General features: G+C 37.5%; 1 protein-coding gene and 1 long non-coding RNA gene across 2 annotated transcripts in view; both read left to right on the forward strand.

Moving 5' to 3' along the window:
• The window catches only part of LOC141370683 (uncharacterized), a 266,080-nt gene that overhangs the window by 195,974 nt on the left and 58,102 nt on the right, over positions 1 to 12,004 (forward strand). The gene's annotated exons all lie outside the window — the stretch shown is intronic.
• Positions 5,890 to 12,004, forward strand: part of LOC141370686 (uncharacterized) — a 39,966-nt gene continuing 33,851 nt past the window's right edge. The window contains exon 1 of the long non-coding RNA XR_012374944.1: positions 5,890 to 6,028. This is a non-coding gene — a long non-coding RNA (uncharacterized lncRNA). The remainder of the gene's footprint in view (positions 6,029 to 12,004) is intronic.

Genomic DNA, 12,004 nt, shown 5'->3' on the forward strand with positions numbered 1-12,004 from the left:
TGTGGGTGCACATACATTTGTGCTCTTATTTTCTGAACATTCCTCTACTATATTTCTATGGATCTAACCTGAACAAGAAGGGTATGGAAAAGACACTAACATCTGCTGTCATAATTATTGCTATAGCACTGATTCTCCAAGCATTTATAATTACGTGGGCTACATTCTTCAGACCCTCTTTCAGGTAATGTTGATGTTAGGACATAGCAAATTTTTTGGACTCTAACATAATGCTTAAGTTTTGGAATTGCTAATGCATATTTTATAATTCTATGTTTATGAGCTCACATTTGTTGCCTATAATCCCTGGGGTGCAATTTGGAGAAGAAAAAATGGAATCTAACCAATGGCAATGCTGAAGTTTTGGAGAAGTAAATAGAGGGCTTGCAATTATTATGGTCAAGGAGGATCTTAAAATTTAAACTCAAATTTTATGCCACTACATTAACATATATACATAGAATAATAATTTTTCTAAAGATTTTATTTATTTATTTGAGAGAGTGAGAGAGAGAGAGCATGGGGGGGAAGGGTCAGAGGGAGATGCAGGCTCCCCACTGAGCAGGGAGCCTGATGCAGAACTCGATCCCAGGACCCTGGGATCATGACCTGAGCCGAAGTCAGATGCTTCACTGACTGAGCCACCCAGCCACCCCTAGAATAATAATTTTTAAAGTTGATTATTTTTGTATGGTAGAAGGGAAGATGGAAAGAAAAATTTGCCCTAAAACGGTTGTCTAATTTTTTTAAAAGGAATATTTATTTTTCTTCTCAATTTGAAAAGTAATGTCTGCTTACTGTAGAGTACTTTAAAGAGTAACATTGTATTACTACAGAAATTTTAAAAATACAGTGTAATACCATAATACAGCTAATATTTTTTTTTGAAGGTTTTATTTATTTGACAGAGAGAGACACAGCGAGAGAGGGAACACAAGCAGGGGGAGTGGGAGAGGGAGAAGCAGGCTTCCCGCGGAGCAGGGAACCCGACGTGGGGCTTGATCCCAGGACCCTGGGATCATGACCTGAGCCGAAGGCAGACACTTAAAGACTGAGCCATCCAGGCACTCCTATAATATAGCTAGTATTATGTAGTACTTACAGTATGTCAGACATCATTCTAAACACTTGATGTACATTAACCATTTTCATTTTCACAACTCCTCAGGTAGGTATTATTAGTCCTACTTATAAATGGGGAAACTGAGTCAGAGAGAATTTAGTTAACATGTATGTACCTAGTCTTATATCTTTTATAATTTTTTTATCCTCATATATAAGGATTATATCTTCTTATATCTTATGTAATTTGATTTCCTTTTATTGTCTTCTTCTTTTGGAAGATCACTAGTAGTTCTTCAACTTTTTCAAAAATATGATTAACCTGTATTTTTTCTAATTATCAAAATAAGAAATGAAATGGGTATCTTCAGATTTTCTTGTATATATGAATGAAGAAGTAACACTTCCTTTTCTCATCTCCATTTCTAGTCTTTGGTAATATAATCTGGAGTTTACTTTAATTAAATTGTTTTTATATTATATGATCTCTTTTTCTGCCAGGATTACAATTTGACAACTATATTCCATTTTGTAACAAAGGTTATAATTCTTTAGATTTATTTCAAAATGTTTTCAATGCTTGTTGCCAATTCTTTTACATCTTCCTACTTTTCCCTTTAATTTTGATGTGTCTCTTAACCTCAAAGGTTATTGTTTGCCTACTTTCTTCCTTTTTAAGAGGATAGGTGGGTGAGTAGAGACTTTTAGTCTCTCACAAACATGAGATGGTCTTTTGATTGCTTTCACATCCATTTGAGTGAATTTTTAAAATCTGGGTTGGAGCATTTCTCTCTGAAAAACTCTTGAAGATCTTACTCCATTGTGTTCTGGTGCTCGTGTTGCAAAAGAAAAGTCTGAGGCCAGCCTGGTTCCTTTTTGCACAACATGTTTGTACATATCCCTGTAAGGTTTATTCTTTATCCATATAATTCTAAACTTTTTTCAGAATATGTCTCTGCATGTATCTTTTTTTCCAAAAGGAGGCAGGAAGTACAGTAGTTAAGGACTCAAGCTTGGCAATCGAATAGCATAGGCTGAATGTCAAATTCTTGCTACTTGAGACCTTTAAATGACCTCAGATGACCCTCTCTAAGCCTCAGTTTCCTCAACATCAAGTGGAATAATGACTTTACTGCTTAGGTTTGTTGCTAAGGTTCAATGAAAGCATGGATGTAAAATGCATAGCACAGTACCTGGCTCATAGTAATTGACAATTATTACTGTCATTATTCTTGCCTGAAACATGATGCATCCTTTCAATCTTTGTACTAATGCAAAAGTCAAAGCAGACTCGGGAATCATAGATCTTACTCCTCATCAAATGTTCCTAATAATTCAAAGGATAGAGGCAAACACCGCGTAGAAACAAAGCATTCTTTTCCTGGAGGAGCCTGAAGTCAAAAGCTTGCAAAAGTTTGCAAAAATGTCCTTTTTTTTTCCTTTTTAACAATTTGGGCTTGGGTTTTGGTTTTGGATTAACCAATGCATTTTAAACAATGTGTGTGGAACTAAATAATTTTGAACAATGTGCATGGAAATCTTATTCACAAAGGGAACAATTTTGGTTTTGAAGGATCATTTCATTTATATCCCATTAACTACACATGGATAGGAAAATGCTTATATGACTACCCCTTATTCTCTAGCTATGTTTCCCAAATCCGGACATTCCAACTGTATTCAAAATAAGCAACCTAGACAGACCAGGCATATCCTGTTGAAAACACTCTATAGCTAAAGATTATTCAGAAAAAATACCATTGAAATGTTTACAGTGAGGTCTGATTGAGGTCATTTATTCCCTTGCGTAGAGAAGGAGTCAACCCTTTCCTTCCTAACTTTCATACTCCAGTGTTTTTCAACTCAGAAAAATGTTCCTAAGATAGATCTTTGATCACTGCTTCTGTCTCAAGTTTTCTTCTTTGGAAGAAACATCAATAATTCTTCTGTCCAAGTCTCTTTCTTTGTTGTCCCTAACTATCATTTTTAAAAATCGTATTTTCATTCCTTTTCCCTCATTTTTTTATAGTGTATATGTTAACCTCCAGATGTAAATTTAAATATTATTATATATTTGAGTTCAGATCTTTTCTTAATTTACTCATCTCCATGTTCATCTCATCCTGTTCTCTTCCATCTTAGACTGTTCTCCTTATATTTTTTCTGTAAGAGTTTTTCTATGATAAATTCTTTAATGATAAGAGTCTTATTTTTTTATACCCTGCTAAACCAGCAAACAGATTTCTAGAATTTTCTTTTTCTGGATCTTAGATTATGTTCAGAGGTTTCTTCTCACTCTGAGTATACAATTCCTTTTTCTTTGTTCTAAAGCATTTTTAAATTCAGCTTTATGCTTTTTTCCCTACTGACTTATACTTGAATAAGAGCTATTTCTATCAACAGATATGGTAAGTGGATGGATGGTCACTGATCTCATTCTTTGCCCCCTTGAATCTGGTTGCATTCTATTTTCAGATAGCAGAATCTAGCACGTTTTCATTTAGTGTGGCTTGGCTGAACTGAGACACTATAGCCTTCTACCCCCACTGCCAGGCTCTTTAGTAACTAAACAGATGATATTGTGAAAATCTATAATTTCCTGTATGCCTTTTTCCCAGGGTTTATCTTTCTCCAGCTCCACCTATTATCCTTTACCTGATGGCATTACCTGATTTTGCTGCCCTAAACCCCTCCCTCCATTCCCCATTTCATGCTGACATGGCTAATGGGAATTGTAGTTGCTGAAAATGTAGAAAAAGTAGAATGAATTAGGAGATAGAAAACAACATTCTGCTATCTATCTATCTCTCTGTCATTCCTGTAATAGATGGTTATATTCTCAGTGTTCTAGTTGGTAAAGACCTTGACTTTCTTAATAAGGAAAGAAAAGTGGCTAGAAGCTAAATGAAATCTCTTACTTTCTGTGAAAGTACTTCCATTGGTTCTGAGGCTAGGAAATAAAAGATATGGCATCTCCTGACTTGCTATCTTTTTGATCACTTGTTTTTGGGAAAGCCAGCTTCCTGTTTTAAATACACTCATGCAGGGACGCTGGGTGGCTCAGTCATTAAGCGTCTGCCTTTGGCTCAGGTCATGATCCCAGGGTCCTGGGATCGAGTCCCACATCGGGCTCCCTGCTCAGTGAGGAGCCTGCTTCTCCCTCTCCCTCTGCTACTCCCCCTCTCTCTTTCTGACAAATAAATAAAAATTAAAATAAATAAATAAATAAATACACTCATGCAGCCCTGTGAGGAAACCCACATTGAAAGGAACCAAGGCCTCCTACCAACTACTGGCACCAATATGATAGCCATGTGAATGGACTCCTTTTGAAGCTATTGCTCCAGCTCTAGTCCAGTTTAGTCTAGACTTCTTGAGATGACTGTAGCCTCATCTGACATCTTAACTAAGTGTGAGAGACCTCAGGTCAGAATCTCCCAGACAATTCACTCCCAAATTCTTGACCCATGGAAACTGTGAGAAATAATAAATGTTTATTTATTTTTATTTAAATTTTTAAATTGAGATAAAATTCATATTCCATATAATTTACCATTTTCAAATGTACAATTCAGTGGTATTTAGTATATTCCTGATGTTGCACAACCATCACCACTACCTAATTCCATAATACTTCCATCACCCCCAACATAAATCCTGTACCTCCTAATTCTTCTCTCCTATCCCCTGACAACCAGTAATTTATTTTCTGTCTTTCCAGATTTGCCTTTTCTGGACATTTCATATAAAATGGAATCACACATTATGTGACCTTTTGTGTTTATCTTCTTTTATTTAGCATAATATTTTCAAGCTTTATCATGTTGTAGCATGTATCAGCACTTCTTTCCCTTTTATGGCTAAATAATATTCTGTTGTATGGACATACCTTACTTTGTTTATCCATTCATCATCAGATGATCCATGCAATTAGTTGAGTTGTTTCCTCCTTTTAGCTACTACAAATAATGCTGCTATGGACATAGGTGTACAAGCTTTTGTGTGAACACATATTTTCAATTCTTTCAGATACATACCTAAGAGTAGAATTGCTGGGTCATATGGTAATTCTACCTTTAACTTTTTGAGAATAAATACTAACAGATGTGTTAAACTTTTAAAGTTTTGGGGCAGTTTATTATGCAGGAATAGATAACCATTGTCCTTCTTTTAGTGCATAGAATAATTGACATGGCATGGGTTCTTTTCATGGCACAGTCCCTTCAAGATTCTGAGAATAGATAGACTCTCAGTCAAGTATGTTATGACATTGTTATGATATTTTTTTGTATGTGATTTCATAAGAATTTTTTTTGAAATTTGGGAGAGGCCATGAATGAGGCTGTGTATTAGTATCTATTATTACATATCAAGTTATCACAAATTTAATAGCTTAAAACTGTACACATTTATTGTCTCACAGCTTCTGTGAATCAGAGCTTGACTTAGCTGGGTCCTCTGCTCAGGGTCTAACCAGGCTGCAATTAAGGTGTTATTTGGGCTGCCTTCTCATCTGGAAGCTTATTTAGGAAAGAATCTGCTTCCAAGCTCACTTGGACTTTTGGCAGAATTATTTCCTTGTGGTTGTAGGACTGAGGGCTCCAGCTTCTTGTTGGCTCTTGCCTGGAAGGTGCCCATAGTTTTTAGTGGCTACTTTCACTCTCTTTTCACATGGACTTCCCAACATGGCCACTTATTGCACCAAGGCAAGCAGGCAGAGTCGTTAGAACAAGTGTGCTAGCAAGATGGTCTTAAAAAATATAATCTAGTCACCAAAGTGACATCTCATCACCTTTGTTATATTCTGTTGCTTAGAAGCCGGTTACAGGTCCTGCTCACACTTAGTGCAGAGGATTATCTAAGGGTGTGAACTCCAGGAGGCGGGGATCATGAGGGCCTTCCAGAGTCTGCCACAGGCTGCAAACTAAATACCATTGTAAACAAGATGTGGAGAAAAACGTTGGAGGTAATCAAATGCTTTTCTATTTTACTTTAATGTGTTTCTAAAAGATTAAAATTTATTTGGTGGTACTTTTATGGTATATTTTCACTCTCACCTTTTAAAAAAATTTTCTTTTCTAACATTACTGTAGCTCAAATTTAAGAAAAACGAATTGCAATCTAGATGTAGCTTTAATGGTTCTGTTGTCTCCATATAGTCACTGTCTTGAAAACTTTATGAGGCAATGTAGGATAAGGTTTACAAACATGGGCTCTGGAGTTAGGGAAAGGGAAGCCTGGGTTCAAAGTCTGGCTCTGCTGTTTACTAGCTGTGTCACTCTGGGCAAATTAGTTAACCTTTTGTGCCTCAATTTCTTCATCTGTAACATAGGAATAATAATAATATTGACCCTGTGGGGTTACGAGTATTTAAGGACAGAACACATGTTAAGTGTTTAACATACCACCTTATAGATTGTAAACACTCTATTAATGCAAATTTATAATATTAATGATAACAATAATATTATTATTGACCTAAAGAGGAGAGTTTTGAGAAGGAGGGAATAATAAACAGTTAGGCACAAAAGACAAGTATGATAAGGACTCAACAGATTTAGCAATCCTAAGGTTATTGCCGGTCATGGTAAGAACTGTGCCAATGGATGGGGGTGAGGCTGCAGTTGTACTGCTCTGCAGGTGTGCAGGGAATGGGAAGTTAGGAAGAGAAAGCGAAAGGAAAGGGCATTGACTCTGGCAGGAGAAGCTCTGAAGGTGGGACAAGTGGGCAATATGTACTCTATGCTCTCTGTCTGTACATGCAATAGTTAACAAGGTGACATCACCTTACAAAGACAGTATATCCAGCAACTTCTCGAACCTATGCTGGAAATTCAGCCTTTTCCCTCTTTGGGTTAGTGCATTTCTAACCCTTTTGTATAGGAAAATTTTTAAAAATCCAAACTTCTATTTCTGGCTTCTCTGTAGTTTGTTAAATTACAACTTTAAATATTTAAAGGTCCCTAGCATACACAGCAAGCTGATGCAATAAATGAAAAAAAAGAAGCTGATCTGTAAGAGGCAGGGGAGATTAGTAAAGAGTTACATATACCCAGCTGCCATAGAAATGAATGGCAGAGGGCACCTGGGTGGCTCAGTTGGTTAAGCGTCTGCCTTCGGCTCAGGTCATGACCCCAGGGTCCTGGGATCGAGCCCTGCATCGGGCTCCCTGCTCAGCAAGGAGCCTGCTTCTCCCTCTCCCTCTGCCTGCCGCTCCTCCTGCTTGTGCTCTCTCTCTCTCTCTCTGTCAAATAAATAAATAAAATCTTAAAAAAAAAAAAGAAATGAATGGCAGAGCCTTTCAGCGGGGGGGTGGGGGGGGGGGAGGGGGATCAAATACAAGCCAAAGACAGTGGATTTAGAGGTTTTAATGTTACATACTAAATCGCAAACTCACTTGGCACGTGACCAGCTATCAATATGGGCAAAATGCAAAAGCTGATGTTTATGTTTTTCCTGAGCTAGTTGGAGGATTTATCTGTGCGGTAATAAGCTGTCCAAGCTGGAACAGTAGGGAAGATGCTTGAATTTGTAATTTATTATTATTTCACTTACCATTGTCCTTCATGCCCACAGTCACACTTTACCCAAGATCTTTCTGAATAATTTCAGTTCATCAGCCAGAAGGAAGAATAATTCCTCAAGGTAAGGGCCATGAGCCCAATGCTATGCCTTTACCTTAAATGGGCACTGGAAATAGCAATGATGCAGTGTCTGGTCATTTATAGAGCCAAGGAGATCCTTAGTTATTCCCCTGGAGAGTGCCAATGGAAACTTCAATAAAGTGGTGCCATGAGGAAGTAGAAAGGGCCTGGACTAGAATCACAAAGTCCAATAATAAATCCTCATTCCATTACTTACTGTGTGCACTTAGGGCACTTCATGCCCTCTCTAAGCCCCATTTTCTCAGCTGTGAAATGGGGCAATTATGTCACTCCCATGGATTGTTGTACAAATGAGATGAGATGCTGGGTGTCTGCATTGTTGAAGGTTTAATAAATTTTTCCTGGATTTGGATTCCTAGGACATTTCAACTTTCTATTCGATGAATATTTTGAATTCTTCCTATGAATATGACCTGTATAATAACCTCTAAGTTCCAGTCCCAAAATGGGGAGTAATGAGTTACTTGTTCACAGTAACTGCCATAGCTGTGAATGGGGGAGGGGAGTGTGGTGAAGTGACTTGGAAGTCAGGACCCGTAACTGCGCCTCAAACCCACTGCGTGACCTTGAAAATGATCTAAAGTCACTGAGCCTGCTTCCTGATTTGTAAATTATGCCCGCGGGGCAGGTGGTGGTGTAGCATAAAATACCTAAGTTTTTTTCTGTCTTGAATATTCCTGATCTAGATCAGAAAGTTCTTTCCATACTGGGCTATTGAGTCATACTTTTACTCATGGTAATTCATTAAGAAGCATTATCATCAGTCATTATTATTACCAGGAACTCTAAATGGTTCCCATGGAAGAATTTAGCAGATAATGAAATCATTTGCAATAAATAAGTTTGCTAACTAAAATGTGGTGCAGTCCTATGAAGAAGAGAATTTGTTTTATTATAATTAAAATTTATTAAAAGAAAGTCATTATCATTCAGGTCCTGAATTGTATGTGCATGAATATTTGTTGATGTAACAAATAAATACATTCTTTCACTCTGTACAAGCAATAGGGTCAAACATGAGCAGGAACTGTTTGGACATTAGAGGAAATGCGGAAGGGACTCTTTTCCGATCACTTGCCATTCTGTGATGCTGTTTGGTACTGCTGTCCTAAAATATACCTTTGCCTACAAGGATCCTGCAGGCTAATTTCAGCAGTGGGAACCTGCCCAGGCTGTAATTGGCTTTAAGGTACGCTGCTCCAGGCAGTCACCAGCAGGCATCTGTCTCCGAATCCCGGGGGAGCTTGTGGTGGCATGACCCCGGCCCCAGAAGGGAGCTTAATGGAAATTGGCAAGTCATAGTTACAGATACAAATAGTTTTGTTAGAATAAATGTGGGACTTGTTTAAAAGTTGTATATACACAGAAAAAAGTGACCTTGACCATGCAGGGATCAATGCTAATCTCATTCAGAACCAACTATTGATACAGATTAGCAGGCACATTACATGTAAGGGGTCCCTATGGTCTGGGGGTTTCAGAGCATCTGCCCTATCAAGGGATCCTCCTGTATGGCCATTAACTTCATGGGCTTTGCAGTCAGCCAGACGCAGATTCAATTCCTACTGCTACTTATTAGCTGTGTGACTTTGGCAGGTTTCTTTTCTGTAAAAAGAAGATAAAAATAGTTTTTACTTCACTTATGGTGAAAGTGTGAATTAAAGGAGATAAGGCATATTATATGCTTTGTAAAGTGGTTTTCATGTTGTAAGCCCTGAAATATTCTACCTAGTTGTTATCATTTTGTTAAATTGAGGCTTGGAGAAGGTTGCTCCAGGTCAGGCAACTAACAACTGGCAGGGTGGAGGTGAGCACCCAGGTCTATCAGCCTGTGGTTATAACCACACTGCCACAAAAGGGAAATGAGTAGGGTTACTCTAAGAGCAGCAAAGACAGAACTTGCTGATGAATGCTGTGTGGACAGCCGATTCTGGGCAGGATCTTGTCACTCAGGAACAGAAGGAAGTGGGAGTCAGTCAAAGCTACAACATCATTCCACCTTTCTTCCCACAGGCTATGGAAAGACCTAAGCCTGGGCCTTCAGGGCACTCCTGAAATCAGGCAAACCTAAGATGACCTACTTGTGAATTGGGGTTAAAATTTAACAAAATGAATACCAAGCAGTGCAACAAGTATAACTTCTTTTATGTAATTCTCTTTTGTCTTCCTCTATGCTGCTGTCATACCCCATGTGCACATGGTGTACTCTGCTTCCAAATCCCAAATTGCTTTTCCTTTTCCCAAACTTTCTACAGTTTTCTTTTGCATAAACTTTTAAGGTACCACCCAGAAGCAAAGGTACAAAGGGAAGCCAGGGCCCAAGCACCTGACCTCTTGCTATTCTTTTCTTCTTTTGGTAAAAATACTTTTTTTTCTCCTATTCCTGTCTTACAGGAACTTTCCTTGGGTCACTTCTGAGTCCACTCTGCCCATGGCTTAGAGGAAAACTATTTTTAGACATGTAAGCATTGTGCTCACTTCGGCAGCACATATACTAGACATGTAAGCATTGCTTCTTATATGTAAAAAAAAAATATTTTAGAATTTATAAATTTTTTTTTCTCTCTCTGCAACGTCTGATTTTCAAGTCTGTCTTGCTATGGAATTAAAAAAAAAAGACATTTTAAGATATACTACAAAGCTGTAGTCATCAAAACAGTATGATGCTGGTATAAAAATAGACATATTAGAGAAATGGAACAGAATAGAGAGCCCAGAAATAAACCCACACTTATATGGTCAATTAATCTATGACAAAGGAGGCAAGAATATACAATGGGAAAAAGACAGTCTCTTCAACAAATGGTGCTGGAAAATCTGGACAGCTACATGCAAAAGAATAAAACTGGACCACCCTCTTACACCATCTCAGCCTCAAAATGTATTAAAGACTAAATATGAGACCTAAAACCATAAAACTCCTAGAAGAAAACATAGGCAGTAATTTCTTTGACATCAGCCATAGCAAAATTTTCTAGATATGTCTTCTCAGGCAAAGGAAACAAAAACAAAATTAACTATTAGGACTACACCAAAAAAAAAGCTTTTGCACAGTGAAGGAAACCATCAACAAAACAAAAAGGCAACCTACTGAATGGGAGAAGATATTTGGAAATGATATATCCTATAAAGAGTTAATATCCAAAATATATAAAGAACTCATCAAACTCAACACCAAACAAACAATCCAATTAAAAAATAGCCAGAGGGCTCAACTACACATTTTTCCCAAGAAGACATACAGATGGTCAACAAACACATGAGAAGATGCTCAACACCACTAATCATCAGGGAAATGCAAATTGAAACCACAGTGAGATATTACCTCATACCTGCAGAATGGCTAAAATAAAAAACACAAGAAATAACAAGTGTTGGCAAGGATGTGGAGAAAAAGGAACCCTCCTACACTATTGGTGGGAATGCAAATTGGTGCAGCAACTGTGGAAAACAGTATAGAGGGCCTCAAAAAATTAAAAATAGAATTACCATATGATCCAGCAATTCACTACTGGCTTTTAACCCAAAGAAAACAAAAACACTAATTCAAAAAGATTTATGTTTATTGCAGCATTATTTATAATAACCAAGATATGGAAGCAACCCAAGTGTCCATTCACAGATGAATTGATATAGAAGATGTGGTATATATATACTATGAAATATTACTCAGTTGTAAAAAGAATGAAATCTTGCCATTTGCAACAAAACGGATGGAACTAGAGGATATAACGCTTAGTGAAATAAGTCAGAGAAAGACAAATACCAGTCATTTCATTCATATGTGGAACTGAAGAAACAAAACATATGAACAAAGTAAAAAGAGACAAACAAAAAACCAGACTCTTAAATGCAGAGAACATACTGGTGGTTGCCAGAGGGGAGGTGAGTGGGGGGATGAGTGAAGGAGATAAAGGGGGTTAAGAATACACTTATCTTGGGCGCCTGGGTGGCTCAGTTGGTTAAGCGACTGCCTTCAGCTCAGGTCATGATCCTGGAGTCCCAGGATCGAGTCCCACATAGGGCTCCCTGCTTGGCAGGGAGTCTGCTTCTCCCTCTGACCCGCCCCCCTCTCATGCTCTCTATCTCATTCTCTCTCTCAAATAAATGAATAAAATATTTTTTTAAAAAAAGAATACACTTATCTTGATAAGCAATGAGAAATGTATAGAATGTTTGAATCATTATATTGTATACCAGAAACTAATATAACACTTTATATTAATTATACTTCAATAAAAAATAAAATAAAATGTTGCTTCATAAAATTTTTTTCT

Source organism: Callorhinus ursinus, unplaced genomic scaffold, assembly GCF_003265705.2.
Source record: "Callorhinus ursinus isolate GAN/ISIS: 27379988/994484 unplaced genomic scaffold, GSC_fseal_2.0 scaffold42, whole genome shotgun sequence".
Classification (NCBI taxonomy): Eukaryota; Metazoa; Chordata; class Mammalia; order Carnivora; family Otariidae; genus Callorhinus; species Callorhinus ursinus.